We start from the raw sequence: 18,076 nt of genomic DNA on the forward strand, positions 1-18,076 counted from the left end.
CCACTGGACTACCAGGGAAGTCCCCTGCCGGGTCTTGAATATGATCCCCAGGAACCCAAAATTTTCAATACATATTGGTAGAAGTTCATTGTCAACTCACATGCACCTCATATAACAAATGGATTCAGGCAGCCCAGATTCCTGAGCTCTCTTCATTGACACCTCGTATAGTAATGAAATTATGGGAAATTTACGCAACTGAAATCCTCTCTTGTTTGGTGTAGTTTTGCTTTTCCATGTCCTTTTGAAACACAAAGATCTGCAACCAAGATTTTTAATGCGCAAGAAATGGTTTTAATGTTCTGCATTAAATAGATTGAGGAAGGTTAGACAAAACAGTATTTGCAAGATTTCATGCTGTGAGAGTGATGAGGATGAAGGGTGAAATTAATGAGTCTGAAATGGTCGTGACTACAAAGTTGTTTTTAAAATGTCGCTTTCTCAAAGAACACAAGCTTGAAACTCAACAAGCATGAATATAGGAAGGCCTTTTTAGAGAGTCTCACAGATACACATTTGTCCATTTAAGGTCACATCTAAGCTGTGGGCTGCATTTGCATATGCTCCTCTTTCTCTTCCAAGTTGTTTGGCATCCAAGCTGCCACCTGGTAACTGGGTTGGAATCCTGTGATCCCATCTTTTGCCAATTACTTCAAAAGGTTGCTTGAGTGGTCCACACACCTACTTTCCTTTTCCCTTTTAGTTATCGCTGCACAGTTAATCTTAGCTCCAAGAATCAATTTCCTTCTCATATCTACCTAGACATCCTGTCTAAGCCCCTGCTGTTTTGTTTTGTTTTTCTCCATCTCACTTCCACCTATTTCCTGTTTATTTCAGGAAAACCTCTTCTCACACCACTTTCTGGTCTTTTCCATCTTCTCTTCTCCTTTCTTGACCACAAAATAAAATTTGTCATGAACAAAAGTGAGTGTCTGGATGTCCCTGGAAATATTTGAAAGTAACATGAAGAAACCAATGCCTCACTCTTTTGACCCCTTTAGGGTCAACTCAAATATTTCCCTTTACCTTTTCATCCCACTAGAGTGAAATTTCCCTCATACCTTAGATCTATTTTTCAGTCAAAATATTAACAGGTTTTTCTACATTGTTTATGATGAATGATTTTTTTTTTTTAAAGCTTATTTATTTATTTATTTATTGCTGCGTTGGGTCTTCGTTGCTGCGCGCGGGCTTTCTCTAGTTGTGGCAAGCGGGGGCTACTTTTTGTTGCGGCGCATGGGCTTCTCGTTGCGGTGGCTACTCTTGTTGCGGAGCACGGGCTCTAGGCGTGTGGGCTTCAGTAGTTGTGGCATGCGGGCTCAGTAGTTGTGGCACACGGGCTCTAGAGCACAGGCTCAGTAGTTGTGGCTCACGGGCCTAGCTCCTCCGTGGCATGTGGGATCCTCCCGAACCAGGGCTTGAACCCGTGTCCCCCACATTGACAGGCAGATTCTTAACCACTGTGCCACCAGGGAAGTCCCTTTTTTCTGTTTTTAAAAAATATTTTATATACTCTAAAGTCACAATGAATTAAAATTTATACTAAAAAAATACAGCCAGTTACTTAAGTTTTAGAGTGTGTTTTGAAATTCTAACTATAATATCAATGTCATTGTCTCCTATCATGTAGCATATGTATAGATTTGGGGCATATACTAGGTGAAATAGTTTTCTGTGTTAAACTAGATTGAGACACAACCACTGTCTATAACATACCTTTTATGGGACTATGCACTCCAAGGTAAAACAAGTATTTTAATAGTCACATTTTAAATATATCCAGTTCATATGTTGTACTACTTCTGTTTTCCAAAGATGGCTAACTTGGGGGGATTGGGAAGGGAAAAATAATGGTTCAAAAAAGGCCACCAGACTTTTGTTTGGAGCAAGGTCCAAATCTTATGCATCTTTGTAACCCAGCAAAGTGCATTTAGTAGGTGTTAAATAACACTGTGTAGGATATATGAGTTAGTGAGTGAACCAAGTAAGCGTAAAAGGTATTGATATTCCCTGTTCTGAATTCCCCCAGTTGAAAAATACCCATTAGCTCCCTTTTTTTTTTTTTTTTTTTTTTTTTCGGTATGCGGGCCTCTCACTGTTGCAGCCTCTCCCGCTGCGGAGCACAGGCTCCGGACGCACAGGCTCAGCGACCATGGCTCACGGACCCAGCCGCTCCCAGGCATGCGGGATCCTCCCGGACCGGGGCACGAACCCGCGTCCCCTGCATCGGCAGGCGGACTCTCAACCACTGCGCCACCAGGGAAGCCCCCATTAGCTCCCTTTTATATTGATGATATTTATAAAGTACCATCAAGGTACCTTTAGGCATTCTATTTTAAAGATACGTTGTGAATCGGAATCCCATTGATTTACTTCTGTGTTTCATCTTTTAATGGCTCTGCCTCCCTAGGGACAGGACATATCTTGGCAGGCAACGTGGACATGCAAATTTCTCACTGCCCCTTAATAATCTGTCTTTATGGAAAATCATTGAACTTACGACTACATTTTCTAAACAATTTTTTGTCCAGATTATGATACCAGACATTCCTAATTTATAATAGGGGACTGTTTGTACGGACTGAAAAGAAAAGAATAAATAGGAGAACTGGTCCACTCTGAAGAGTCTTTGAGGTACCACACACATGGTATGCATAAAGGGATAGTTCCTTATCCTCTTTTTTTTTTTTTTAATGTCTCCTTGCACTTCTTTTGGAAACTTCACGCAATAGTTCTAGATAACCAGGGCTAGAAGTGAGGGGTAGGACAAGGTACTAAAAAATATGAGAAAGAGAGGTCCTAGGTTTGCTGTAAGATACATATGCGATGGTTATATGAGTGAAGTGCTCTTTCTATGTGAAATAAGCAGTGTCTGGAGGTAGCAAAGGAATAGACAGGTAAGCCCTGGAGGTGTTCAGCTGCCAGGCTCATGTGAAGCTCTAACTGGTGGTCTTTGGTGACCCCTGGACTGACCGAGTGGTAGCTGCTGGTCATAAGCTCCACCAGTGCTGCTGGTCCATGTTGGCTTTCCTCCTCAGCCACCTCCTTTCTGATTCTCCTCTTTCCCAGGACTCATCTCCTTGCAGTGACAGGATTGAGGCTCTCAAGATGCACATCTCATTTCAAAATGGATGTGATAAACAGATGTGTTTCTTTTTAAAAAAAAATTATTGAATGAAACATTCCTTAAATTCTACACTGCTTTACAATTTTCAAAAGTTTCACACAGGGGCTTCCCTGGTGGCGCAGTTGTTGAGAGTCCGCCTGCCGATGCCGGGGACACGGGTTCGTGCCCCGGTCTGGGAAGATCCCACATGCCGTGGAGCGGCTGGGCCCGTGGGCCATGGCCGCTGAGCCTGCGCGTCCGGAGCCTGCGCTCCACAACTGGAGAGGCCACAACAGTGAGAGGCCCGCGTACCGCAAAAAAAAAAAGTCTGAGAAGGAGACTTGGGTTCTAATCCTGGATGTAAGAGTATTTACCCTTTCTAGGCCACTGTTCCCTCATCTGTAAAATAAGAAACACTAATGACTATTTAAATGGTGTCTTAGTATACTGTATAGTAATAGAACTAATATAGTACTGTATTATAATAAATAACTGTTAGAGCCCCTTTGATTTTATCATGTGTGTCTTCCTTGAGGGCAGTGACCACATCTCTCTAGATGAGCACTCTTTCCTCACCACTCAGCCCTCTGCCTTTTCCTTAGCAGATGCTCAGTAAATATTTATTGAATCAATGTTGTTTGTGTTCAAAGAGAATGCTTAACCTCTTACTGTCTCAGTTCCCTCCTCCCATTTCGTGGTCGCACGTCCACTTAGTAAATTGACGTACCCTGAGCTCTGTTTCCAGGAGTGTAAAAAATAAGTTTTTCTTTTAATCCTGGGACGTGTTCACTCAGATTTTTAGAAAAATCATTTTCTATTGATTAATGCCTCCCAGGTTAGACTTCCCATCCTCACATTCACACATACACATAATTTATTTCTTCTCTCTTTCCTTACCTGCTGATGCTAAAATAGTTAACAGACTACTTCCTTCTTCCCCAGGAATTCTTAACTAAGAGAACACGAAACCCTTGGGAAGAGTTGTGGCAGGGCTTGTGAAACCCATAGATGGGTCTTTTTGTTTTGTTTTGTTTTGTCCATCGACTGCAGTGGTCCAGCCTATAGTTTTATTTTTCACATCAGTAAGTAAAGGTGACAAACAGCCACTGGCTCAAGTTTTTCCAAGAATTAAAGGACCTGGTCAGTCTTCAGGTTGCTTCGCACCTTGTCTTGCTAATCCGTCAGCTTCTTCATTGCCTGTAAATCCCGAATGTCCAGGAACACGCATCCACTGAATGTCCATGCCCTGGACAAGCCTGTCCAGTTCCACGAAGTCCTCTTTGTTGATCACCTCCTTCCCTGGGCTTGTCCTGCATCCATTCTTCTTCCAGCCTTACACCCAATTAGTGATGCCATTGATAGTAAACATGCTGTCCGTGTAGAGAGCCAACTTACTGATGTTCTGAGCCTTCGCTTGTTCGATGGCTTTGCAGCCTGCATGAATCTGCTCTTTGGTTGGTTTGTCACCCAGGAAGTCTAATTCCTACGTTTAAAGGATGGCCTGGCCCCCAGTAAACACCGATTCCTGCTCGAGCCCCCCTCCGCCCGTTACTGGAGCAGCAGCCGTCCTTGTAGATGATGACAGATTCCCCCATATAAGAAAATGTGTCTTTGATCACTGAAGGCAGCATGCTTTGCACACAACTCTGCGTTTTCACCTTCACCTTCATCCAAGGGCTCACAAAGTCACCTGTTTGCTTTCACTAGTGATTCTTGTACGCGTTTATTTTTCTGCCCTTCTGAACCATCAGGGTTTGTATGAAACGTGTGTGCCTTTTCATGGAAAGCGGATTGTTTTTTTTTTTTTTACTAGATTCTCTAAGGGTCCTTTGACCCATAAAAGGTGAAGATCCGCTCTACTAAATGAGTATGGTCTAGTCATTTAGAAAAGCCTGCCATCTCCCCTCTGTGGTTGCCTCAATGTCTTTAAAAAAATGTTTCCAAGATGATAAAGAAACCCACTTTACATCTTATAATTCCACCCTGTAGCAAGACCAGCTTACAGAAGTGCCTTAAAGTTTCCATCTTTCCATCTGAGGGCCCCCCACTCCCAACCCACCCAGGCCAGGAAGCCCATGATTCATATCACTAGGCAACATCCTCTTTACATTAACATGAGCTACCTGTCTTGCTACCTTGACACTGGACAAGTAGATTGCCCTCACATATATCATGACTTGTGGGAAGGTGGTATTTTTACCACAGTGAACTTGGGGTATACAATGCATGTCAAGGTCACTGGCCTTAGCAAAACAGAGGCCAATTTTAGGAAACAGATATAAGAGAGAGAGAGTGATATAATAGAAGGGACACCAAAGTAATAATCAGGGACCACCACTGAGACATAACATACTCTAGATATAAAGGAAGTGCTTCAGTTCTTTGGGCTTAATTTTCTCATAGGCCAGCGTGGATATCGGACATGATGATCTGCAGTGTCTTCCAGCTTCAGTCTCTAAAACTGTGTGATTCTTGTTGGCTGACGTTGGATAAGCTAATGGGAAGTCCTAAAGCCTTAAAGATCTCAAGTTTTCTAGCTTACTAGGAAATGGGCGAGAAATTAAACAAATCCACAATATTGAACGAGTGAAAAAAAGGAGCCATTTTAATGGACAGGAATACCTAATATTGAAAACATCTCATTTCTTCCCAAATTATAAAAAATATAGCTCAATTCTGATTTTTAAAAAATGAGTTTCTTAAGATTTTACCAATTTCTGAAATAAACAGATGAGGATAGCCTGGTCCTCCTCTCACCAAAAAAATGGTAGTTAAGAATAAAAAACTCGGGCTTCTCTGGTGGTACAGTGGTTAAGAATCTGCCTGCCAACGCAGGGGACACGGATTCGAGCCCGGGTCCAGGAAGATCCCACATGCCATGGAGTGACTAAGCCCGTGCGCCACAACTACTGAGCCTGTGCTCTAGAACCCGTGAGCCACAACTACTGAGCCCATGTGCTACAACTACTGAAGCCCACGCTCCTAGAGCCTGTGCTCCGCAACAAGAGAAGCCACCGCAATGAGAAGCCTGCGCGCTGCAACTGGAGAAAAGCCCTCACACCGTGATGAAGACCCAATGCAGCCAAAAATAAATAATAAATAAATAAAATTAAAAAAGAATAAAACACTTGTAGTGCTATACATGAAAAAATAATATAAAGCTACAGGAAGTAAAATAGCATGATAGAGCAAAAGATAGACCAATGAAATAGATTCAAACGTCCAAGCTACCAATCATTAACAATTATTGTAATGATAAAGTTATACTAAATTTATACTTATAATTAAAAGAAAGTAATAATTAAGAGTACAATTAAATAAAATAATGATTTTTAATGTAAAATAATTGTATATGTAATAAAACTATAATAAATTTATAATTATAAAGCTGTAATGTTATAGTTATAATGATATTATTTGACAATTATAATTTATTATAGTAATAAAGTAATAATTTGCTTATTATAATAATAAAAAGAAAACAAAATGCCCAATAAAAATGGGTACATCAAAAATATATGAATAGCTAAAAGCACATAAAAACATGCCAAACAGCACTTGTGATTAGGGAAATTAAAATTAAAATCAAAATGAGATCATCCTAGGGCTTCCCTGGTGGCGCAGTGGTTGAGGGTCCGCCTGCCGATGCAGGGGACGCGGGTTCGTGCCCCGGTCCGGGAAGATCCCACATGCCGCGGAGCGGCTGGACCCGTGAGCCATGGCCGCTGAGCCTGCGCGTCCGGAGCCTGTGCTCCGCAACGGGAGAGGCCACAACAGTGAGAGGCCCGCGTACCGCAAAAAAAAAAAAAAAAAAAATGAGATCATCCTAAATACCTAATTAGAATGGCTAAAATTTAAACGACTGACCATAGTAAGTGTTAGAAAGGATATAGGGAAAGTGGAATCCTCATTCACTGCTGGCAGGAACATAAAATGGTACAACCACTTAGGAAAACATTTAGGCGGCCCTCTTAATCAGTTAAACATATACTTCCCATATAATCCAGCCATTCCATTCCTAAGTATTTAATTAAGAGAAATGAAAGCATATGTCCACACAAAGAGTTGTACACAAATATTCATAACAGCTTTATTTTTAAATGGCCACAATTGGAAACATCCCAAATGTCCCTCAGGAGGTGATTGTATAAACAAATTGTGTGATGTACATACAATACTAATTACATTATAATTACATTATTTATTACAACAGTACTAAAAAGGAATGAACTGTTGACATAATGCTACAACAGGAATGATACAAAATAATTATGCTGAGTGAAAGGAGACCAAATAGGAGTGCATATTGAATAATTCATTTATCTAAAATTCCAAAGAAGGCAAACTAGTCTATGCAGAAAGCTCTCTCAGTTGTTGCCTGGAGACAGAGGGTAGGGAGATGGATTTAATCTGATAACTTAAAAGATAAAAGAAACTATAGAAAATTATGTACTTATTTATCTGATCTTGAATAGAAAAACCCTTTCTGAGCATAAATTGAAGACAAAATTTTTAAAATAAAAGGATGATTGACTTTATTTATTTATTTATTTATTTTTGCGGTACGCGGGCCTCTCACTGCCGCGGTCTCTCCCGTTGCGGAGCACAGGCTCCGGATGCGCAGGCTCAGCGGCCATGGCTAACGGGCCCAGCCGCTCCGCGGCATGTGGGATCCTCCCGGACCGGGGCACCAACTAGCGTCCCCTGCATCGGTAGGCGGACTCTCAACCACTGCGCCACCAGGGAAGCCTTGACTTGATTTATTTTTTAAAAATTTAAAGGTTTATGTTAAAATACATTATAAAATTATAAGTCAGGTAGCAAAGGAGGTGATATTTGCCATAAATATAAAAGGTATATATTAAAAGGTCTTATAAAACAATAATGACTTAATAGAACATCCCCATTGTAGAAGGGCAAATCATATAAACTAGTGTTTCACCCTCCCAAAAGAAAACAGGGAAGGAGGAGGAAGGAAGGAAGGGAGGGAGGGAGGGAGGGAAGGAGGGAGAGAAGGTGGGAGGGAAGGAGGGAGGGAGGGAAGGAAGAGGAGAAAGAAACAGATTCACAAAACGCTTAGCAAAAAAGAGGTTTTTCTGCCTCTTGGTTGTGTCTTTATAGGTTGTTTTATTTCAACCTTTGTGTTTTTCCATATTTTCATAGTTCGTACAGTGGACTTGGGTGATCACAAAATAGTCTAGAGAGAGAAGTTCGGTGAACTCAGAAAAGGGTTAATGGTCTTCCAGATGAAGGTGTAGAAGGTATCTGTTCAAAGGAAGGCAGAGACAAGGGATGTGTGTGTGTGTGTGTGTGTGTGTGTGTGTGTGTGTGTGTGTGTGTAAGAGATGCCAAGGAGATTATGATTAGTAGGAGAAAACCGGGCCTTAGAAGTGTTATACAGTCTGGTCCCTCCCAGGCAGTGCCTGACTCCTGTGTGAATCCAGGCTGTCCAAGTGCAATGCCGAGAGTTGGTGGGCACTTCAGAAATGCTTGCTTTATCAGTTGGTGAAAGACATGAAGGGGAAGATTGTATATTGCATTCAAATACTTGAAGAGAAATGTTTAAATGTTCACCGTAAGTTACATCCCTCATAATCCTCATTTTACAACCCTTGGTTCAAAACACAAGTAGCAATTGGATGTTGACTGTGTAGTCAACATTATTGTCAGGCTATATAAAATCATGAAACATCATCCTGAAATTCAAGGAATTTGGAGTCTAGCTGGGAAAATACACCTCACAGGAAATAATTAGACAGTAAAGTCGTTTCCTTCATTTCATTGTGGGGCAGAATGTATTCTAAAATGAAGAGATTATAACCGTCACAGGAGCACACACTTTCAATATCTAAGAGAAACAATTTTTTGAAGAGAGAACTATTAAGATATTAGGAGGCCTTGAAAATTGCAAGGGGAGGTCTCTTGGTGAAAAGAGCTAACATCCAATAGATTAAGTCAACATGTAAATATGTATTCTTGGAGTCTGCAGTGCTCTCACAGGAATATTCAATGCTGGTTTTTATGACTCTGGTTTAAAATCATGGCAGGGTCTCTCAGTTCAGTGAAGCTGGCTTAGGAGGAAGAGAAGCACGATGATGGTGCTCACTGGGGCAACTGAGCTCCAGTCCAAGCCTTGTGAACTTGCTTTCATGCAGCCAGAGGATAGAAATTGCATTGTTCTGTGTCCTGGACCAGAGCATTAGTTACAACTTGTCAGAATAGAAGAAATAAGTGAGAAAGAAAATAAATGATTTATAAAACTCCTCAGAATACATCATCCCAAACTATGAGCACAACAAAGTATTTAAAAGTAGACAGGAGAGCAAGAGAGAAAATAACGTCAGCTGAAAATGAAATGCTAACGTTTTAAAACAGTGATGAACATTCAAGAATGTCCATAATATATCGTCTTCCACTCACTTTCTGTCTTCACCATAAATAGACATGAGTTAACGTATGTTTGAAGATTCATTTCCCTTTTATTGAGTTCACTCAACAGAAGGTCTTTTTCCAGCATGTCCTGCTTTTATAAACCAAGATCTAATTTGACATGATTACGTAATTGTGTGGCCATTTGTGCCCTTCCTCCTCTTTCTCCTTTTTTTTTTTTTTTTTTTTTTTTTTTTTATTTATTTTTTTATTTTTATTTTTTGGTGTTTTGGGTCTTCGTTTCTGCGTGAGGGCTTTCGCTAGTTGCGGCAAGTGGGGGCCACCCTTCATCACGGTGCGCGGGCCTCTCACTATTGTGGCCTCTCTTGTTGCGGAGCACAGGCTCCAGATGCGCAGGCTCAGTAGTTGTGGCTCACGGGCCCAGCCGCTCTGCGGCATGTGGGATACTCCCCGACCAGGGCTCGAACCCGTGTTCCCTGCATTAGCAGGCAGATTCTCAACCACTGCACCACCAGGGAAGCCCCTCTTTCTCCTTTCTACAAGGCAGAAAGTCTCTTTCTTCCTAGCGCCTTATAGAATATGTTAATTCGCTTAATAACAATAATAGTTTTCTCACAACTAGTTCATCTATTTCCTAAATTGTTATTAAGGACCTATTAGTTGGCAGCCACTGCGCCAGGCGTTGGGAATAGAAAAATAGATAAAACACATTCCCTTCTTTGGAGCTTTCAGCCGAGTGGGAGATTCAGAAAATTAAACAGATAATTTAAAAAGAGGTGTGATGTGTACACAGAAAGGTGTGGCAGACTGCCAGTTACCTACCCCAGCATAACATCTCCCCAGTTTTCGTTAGAAACAGAACCCTTTAATTGTACTCGATTAGAAAACCAAAACTTCCAGCCTCTCCTGTAGCTAGATGTGGCTCTATGACTAAGTTCTGGCCAATGAGATACAAGCATAAGTAAGTATTCAGTGAAATTTCCAAGAGGACTCCTTATAAGGAAATGACTAAGCCAGAAGAAGGATCCTTTTAGCTTTCCTCCCTTCCAAGAAGGCTAATGAAACAGCTGGAGCGACAGCAGCAATTCTGGATTATGAAGTAACCTTGAGAATACTAGGAGGTCAGGATTCTCGTGATTGTGGAACCAGGATATCAGCCCCAGACAGCCTCCAGCTGACTTCTTTTACATGGGAGAAAACCTTTGTGCATTTAAGCCACTGTGGTTGGATCTGTGACCATTGCAGCGCAAAATAATACTCACTGATGGAATGACACTTAAGAACAATCATGGGAGCAGCTCCCCACTCTGTCTCTGGGAGAGAAGTCAGAGACAGTGTTCCTGTAGAAGTCACATTTGATCTGAGTATTAAGGGACAAATGAATGGGGAAGGTGTGGAAAAGTGTTTAAGGAAGAAGAAATACCAAGTGAAGATCTGAACTGGAAAGGAACTATCTACAAGATACTAAAGAAGGTCGGCATAACAGGAGTAGAGTGAATTAAGAAGAACCTGGCAGGAGATAAATCTCAAAATCTCATAGATGCTCCATTTTGCAGAGATCATCCTAAAGATATTCATAGGTAACTACAGAGCAGAAGTCTAACAGTAGAGGCATAAATTTGGGATATATGAACATATAGGTGGTTTCTAAAGCCTTGGGAATTAATGAGGTCACCCAGGGAGAGTGTTTAAAGTCAGAAGAGGGCCTCAGAACAACAATGAGGTATCACCTCACACGGTCAGAATGGCCGTCATCAAAAAGTCTACAAATAACAAATTCTGGAGGGGGTGTGGAGAGAAGGGAACCCTCCTACACTGTGGGTGGGAGTGTAACTTAGTGTAGCCACTATGGAGAACAGTGTAGAGTTCCTCAAAAAACTAAAAATAGAACTACCACATGATCCAGCAATTCCACTCCTGGATATATATCTGAAAAACAAAAATACTAATTCAAAAAGATACATTCACCCCAGTATTCATAGCAGCACTATTTACAGTAGCCAAGACATGGAAGCAACCTAAGTGTCCGTCGACAGATGAATGGATAAAGAAGATGTGGTATATATACGCTACTCAGCCATAAAAAAGAATGATGTTCGGCCATTGGCAGCAACATGGATGGACCTGGAGAAATTCTGCTTAGTGAAATGTCAGAGAAAAACAAATACTGTATGATATCACTTTTATGTGGAATCTAAAAAATAATACAGATGCATATATATATGCAAAACAGAAACAGACTCAGAAATAGAGAAAACAAACTAGTGGTTACCAAAGAGGAGAGGGAAGTGGGGAGGGGAATATCAGGGGTATGGGATTAAGAGATACAAACTACTATGTATAAAATAGATAAGCACCAAGGATATATTGTACAGCACAGGGAATTATAACCATTATCTGGTAATAACTTTTAGTGGAGTATAATCTGTAAAAATAATGAATCACTATGCTGTACACCTGAAACTAATGTAATATTGTAAATCAACTATGCTTCAATATAAAAATATTTAAATAAAATTAGAAGAGGACCAAGGACAGAACCCCGATATCAAACAATTAAAGACTGAGTGAAGGAGAGAGTCCCCATCTTCTGTTTAAAAAAGAGAGAGAGCATATCAGCATATTTCAGGTTCACAAAATCTAAGAAATCACTGGGGCAGAGGGCAGAGGTGAGATGGGCTTCCTTTTGTTTCTAGGCTGAAGGAACTATTGATATAAGATTTCAAGGAGGGTAAACAGCCCTCTTTTCACTTGCCTTGCTGGAGAGTCTGGCGGGTGGAAGATGAATTAAGAAAATATTTACAAACAGGATGAGCCTGCGTAAGCGTCTAAGATCCTCAGGTTCATTATCTGTAAAACGGGGATAATAGTGCTTACCTTGCAGCCCGGTACGAAGATAAAATAAGAGATGGAAACGGGTGTGTAACTGGGTAAGGAAACCATGTCATCGAGATTCATTCACCCTTGGAGGCTGATGGAAACTTACATTGAAAATGATCACCTATGCAGAGGGACCTTAGTTTGTCAACTTCTTGACAATTAGTAGTATATATATTTTTTAATTTTCAAGAATTTTTATATTCCTATGCATGGATTAGTATTGCCCTATCACAGATTAACCTAGAAGGACAGAGGTCCTTGTGCTCTGAGGATTTACCATGAAGCCAATGAAGTCTAAACTACAGGATCCTCCCTTACATGGCCTTTTCCAGGAATCCAAGGCGAGGAGTCCTAGGTGTGTGTTCACATGCTTACACAGTTATGTCAAATTTGCGCAATAATGCCATTAAACTACAGTTCATTAAGACCGCGGTCTCTTTCCATTCTGATTTTCCCTCCAAAATATTCTCCTATGTGTAGGTGGAGTTGGAAGGGCCCTGGGCATTTTGGAATGCAACTGAGGGAAAATTGAGTTGGAGATACATTTATTTGGTGCTTAGTGTGATGTCTACTATTTCAAGGTATCTCAGAGTAGGAAATGCTTCCAGAAATATGCTAAAACCTACTGTGCTGACTCACATGGCATCATGTCAAGAAGATGCAAGGCCAGAGATTGTATTGTGAATGAATGTGTCCTTGTGTGCCAAGCAGCAGTGGGATGTGAACCATGACAGGACAAGTCGTGAAATGTATGGAGCCAGAAGCTGGCCCGTGGAAAATTCTACCAGACATCTGACGTGTGGAATTACAACCAGAGGATTCAGTTCCATGGATATCTAGTCAAAATGGAAATTCTATTCTGTCAAGAATATCCATAATAAGCCAGTGAATGCAATTATACATTCACCAAATTAGTTTTTGCTTTTGCAATGGGAATTGCAAGAAATTAAATTCATCAGAATTCGATGCTTATAGGGCACAAACCTGTAATAGTGCCATAAACTGTGAATGTGTCTGTAACAAGTAATAGAGGAAGAAAATATAATAGAGGTTTTCTGAAATTTGACAACCCTAAAGATTTATAGGGCATTGTCAAAATAAGTTGTGAAGTTGGAAGAAGCTCATTTAATTATTAATCATAAAGAAAAACAAATTTAAATCAATCATGTTAAAGACTGACTCTCATTTTTCCCTATAGAAAAAAAATATTACAAAATTATTGTCAGGTAAAGAGGGAATCAAAAAATATTCAGGGAGAAAAATATAAATGTGTATCAGGCAGTTGATTGTTTTTGTGAATTTTATCATGTGTGTGGTTTTGTCAGATTTTTAGATTTTGTAATTGGTGGATTTTCTTTTATTATTTTAAATAAGTATGCACTCTTGTCCCTCATAATTTGTATTTATAATTTTGCATTCTTCTTCATAGTTCTTGAAATGATATGCAGCTCACGCCCTACAAAACCTAAACCAGTGTGTTCCTTTGTGCTGACTGACGTTCTGTTGTTTGCCCGCAGCAAGGCCCAGGTCCTCTCCTGACAGTACCCCTGGGTTCCCTCAACCATACCCAAGGACTCAGCAGTTAATGATATGATCAGCCTGCCTTCAGTTCCAGATGGTTGGAATAGAAAACAAAGCCCACATGCCAGAAACATGGGGGTTTGACTGATGACTGGGGCGTAAAGCTGGCTCTTGGCACCTCTGTGACATATGCAAGAACTAAAAGCACCAAACTTCATTTCAGAGAGTCCCAGATTTGGTCTTAGCTCTGCCACCAGGTGTATGGCCTTAAAAAAATGACCTCAACTGCCCTGAGTTACAATGTCCTTAAGGATTCCATAGACTATTGCATACGTAGGGTGAGGGCAAAGCTTGTGTACATAAAAACATGCTGTATTGTATGGGGCTCTTCAGATGTAAAATCTGATTGACCTTCCTCTTCTCTGCCATTGCCAAGGAGTCAAGGACTTACTGCCATTCATGTACCCTTATTTTGGAGAGACTGGTGCATACCCTGAATGGGCAAGTAGCACGGTGCCATTTTGGAATGCTGTTTTTGAAATGTGTTTGGCATTTCTTAAGCAGAGGGGCCGGGTTTAATGAGGGAGGAGGTGGAGAAGGATGACCAGTGTTGGCTCGAGTCTTCTCTGACCTTGAACTTGAATATCCCATCGATCCAAGCAGAAGGGCTGCATGTACCCACATAACAGGCTGTGCAGTAAGCAACACGTGTGTTATTGTGCTCACATATGGTGTAGCGGTACCAAGCCTTCATCCCTCGCAGCCTCATACAGCACATTCCATGAAAATTCTTCTTGTAATGTTAGTTTCTCATCCCGTTGCAGGCCCAGTGATATTGATACATCTCTTACTGGTTAACATCCTCCAAAACTGTCCGGTTGTCTGTCCCTCCTTTTGGTCCAGCTCTGGCCCCAACGTTTGTCTTGACTTACTTGGCTATTTTACCCAAGTGATTACAGACTTTTCCTTAAGTAGCCTTAGGGGCCCTGAGATAGTTGCCACATCCCTCCTCTTTCAGGGCTCACAACCCTTAAATGGGTTCCCACTGGTCTTGGGGTAAAATCCAAACTCAGAATCTTAACATAGCCTTCAAGGCCCTGCATGGTCTTGCCAATACCTAATTCTCCAGCTCCATCGCAAGCTGCCCTTCCTCTCGGTCTGTGCTCCATTCCTGCTGCCCTGCTTCCCTCTCCAAGCCCTTCCCTCACTTCACTGAGGCTGCTTTCTGTGCCTAAGAGGTGTCCTATGTCCCATCACAAAGCTACCTCCCACTCACCCTCCAGATATCAACCAGCTCAAATATCACTTTCTTGGGGATGTCTGCCCTGGCAATAATCCCCCTCCTGATTTGGTTCAAGTCCCCATTCTAACCCACTATAGATTGAACTATATTGAATTGCTGGTATTATGTCATTTTGACCTACAAAACCATCACTAACATATGGTTCTTACAGCTCCCTGTGTGTCATAGCCCTCATCACAATTGTTATTACGTAATCACTTGAGTATTTGATTAATATCTGACTCCCTGATGGATTATAAACCCTGGGAAAGTAGACGTCGCGTTTGTTGTGTCTATTGCTATCCAGCACATAATAAATACCACCCAGTAAATATTTACTGAATATTATTTACTCAACAGCACAGATATACTTTTTACATTTTCTACATTCATGATATGCACAGAACATGCAATGTCGTGAAGAAGTGTTATTCATCCAAGTAGGTTTTTATTGCTTCATCTTTTTAAGGCTTTAGGCATGAGATGTCATTATCTCATATTTTGCAATGCACTTTGTGGTACTTTGGCTCTAATGCTCTTTGTATGGTTATGATACTGCACCGTGTCTGTGAAATACATTCTGGGTGTACCATGAGCTACTGGGACAAGCACGATCTTTTAAGTTTCCTTTTCTGCTAAGAGAAATCTCAAGTAAAGAGCCTCTCCTAAAGAATAGTGGAAGTTTTCACAATCTCGTGCCAAGTAAACACTCTCAGATGACAAGGCAAAGGATCTTGCAAAATACTTGAAAAGATGCAGTCTATGAAGCAGAAGTGGTACAGATGTCGTGGAAGATCTAGTGAAAAATCAGAAATGATGGAATGGTAGAAAAATGGTACAGATGAACCTGTTTGCAAAGCAGAAATAGAGACACAGATGTAGAGAACAAACGTATGGATACCAAGGTGGGGAAGGGGAGGGCAGGATGAATTGGGAGATGGGGATTGACATATATACACTACTATGTATAAAACAGGTAACTAATGAGAACCTGCTGTATAGCACAGGGAACTCTACTCAGTGCTCTGTGGTGACCTAAATGGGAAGGAAATCCCAAAAAGAGGGGATATATGTATGCATATGGCTGATTCACGTCGCTGTGCAGTGGAAACTAGCACAATATCGTAAAGCAGCTATACCTCAATAAAAAAAAAAAAAAAAAGCAATGATGGTAGAACAAATTTAACTCTTTTCTAAGACAGCAAAGGCACTTCATGTGTAACAGTTGCTCATGAGGACGTCCGGAGCACTCAAAGCCCTGCTTTCCAGAGGAGGAAGCCCGGCAGGTCTTCGACCAGAGCAGAGGGGCTCTCATTAGCCCAATCAAGGACCCCATGAGCCCCCGCCCGTCCTCTCACACGGTGGGTGTGCAATTAACTCTGCCCACGCTGTTGGGACTTCAGTCCATTAGTCTGAGTGAATCCTGATTGTTTGTATTCCTCTCGGCCCGTCATAAACATATGCCTCATCGTCTGAACCTTCACACTTTTTCCGTATTGTAAACATGTCTTCTCAAAGTCTCATTACAAGCTGACAAGCGATGCTTGGTTAAGAACAATGGAGATGATGTTGAGCTCCTCCCTGTGCTATATAGTCCTTGTTGGGTATCTATTTTAAATACAGCAGTGTGTACATGTCGATCCCAAACTCCCTAGCTATCCCCACCACCACCACCATCCTTCCCTGTCCTCCATCGCCGACCCTATAACCATGTTTGTTCTCTAAGTCTGTGAGTCTGTTCCTGTTTTGTAAATAAGTTCATTTACAACTTATTTTAGCTTCTGCATATAAGCAATATCATACGATGTTTCTCTTTCTCTGCCTGACTTCACTTCACTCAATATTACATTACAACCTAAATGGGAAAAGATTTTGAAAAAGAAGAGTTACATGTATATGTATAACTGAATCGCCCTGCTGTACACCTGAAACTAACACAACATTGTTAATCAACTCTACTCCAATATAAAATAAAAAGTTTTAAAAGAAGAACAGTGGAGATGATATTCAGGTCAACAACCAGCTTCTCAGGGCTCCCGTTCTCCCCGCCTCCCTGCATTGCTATGGGCATCCTTTGAAATAATGGCTGTGTAAGTGACCCAAAATGCATCGATCAGCACACAAACACAAGGGCTTCTTGTAACTCATCCCCTGAAGAATTTCCTTCCACTCTGAAGAGATTTACTTACATATGGTTATAAAACTTAGAAAACTGGTGTCATTTCTCTAATGGGAGCTCTAGGCTCCAAGTCCGTAGTCCTGGAGTCTTTTCATAGGTGGATAAATTGTATGATAAATAACTCAACTTCGTTGCTAACGTAGCTTTCCCACTAGCCAGATAGACCTTTATTGGAACAAGATTAGCAAAGAGCATTTTAGCAAATGATAAAAAAAGATCTCCTTCTCTGTTTCTCTGTCTCTGTTCATCTTTGTCTCTCTTTCCCCAAGCCCTTCAAATGAGTCCCAAATGTAGAATTCAGTTATAAAAAAAGATAAAAAATAAACTATAGCAGAACATAGATCAATGATTGCCAGGGACTGGGGTGAGGTGACCACAAAAGGGAATAAGGAAACTATAGAGAGTTATGGAACTTTTCTATATTTTGATTTTGAAAGTTACACAGCTGTACACGTTAATCTTGCAGAACTGCACACCAAAAATGGTGAATTTCACTGTAAATGTAAATTAAAAAAAAAAAAAGGAACAAAAAGAAGTACCTATAGTCCCACCAGCCAATAGCACCTATAGTGCTGTTATCACTTTGGCATACTTCTGACTGGTCTTTTTTGTTGGTGATGTTGTTTTTAAAATGCAGTAATGATCATACAATACACATGTATACCTATATGTGTGCGTAGACTGATTGATTGAAAAAAATAAACTTTCAAACAAAAAA

The 18,076-nt window shown here is 40.9% G+C and overlaps 1 protein-coding gene and 1 pseudogene across 2 annotated transcripts in view; one reads left to right on the top strand and one right to left on the bottom strand.

The window, feature by feature from the left end:
- The window catches only part of NRG1 (neuregulin 1), a 1,032,964-nt gene that overhangs the window by 643,047 nt on the left and 371,841 nt on the right, over nucleotides 1–18,076 (top strand). The window lies entirely within an intron of this gene.
- The window catches only part of LOC116746873, a 47,874-nt pseudogene continuing 34,045 nt past the window's right edge, over nucleotides 4,248–18,076 (bottom strand).

This window comes from Phocoena sinus, chromosome 21 (genome assembly GCF_008692025.1).
Source record: "Phocoena sinus isolate mPhoSin1 chromosome 21, mPhoSin1.pri, whole genome shotgun sequence".
In the NCBI taxonomy this organism is placed as follows: domain Eukaryota; kingdom Metazoa; phylum Chordata; class Mammalia; order Artiodactyla; family Phocoenidae; genus Phocoena; species Phocoena sinus.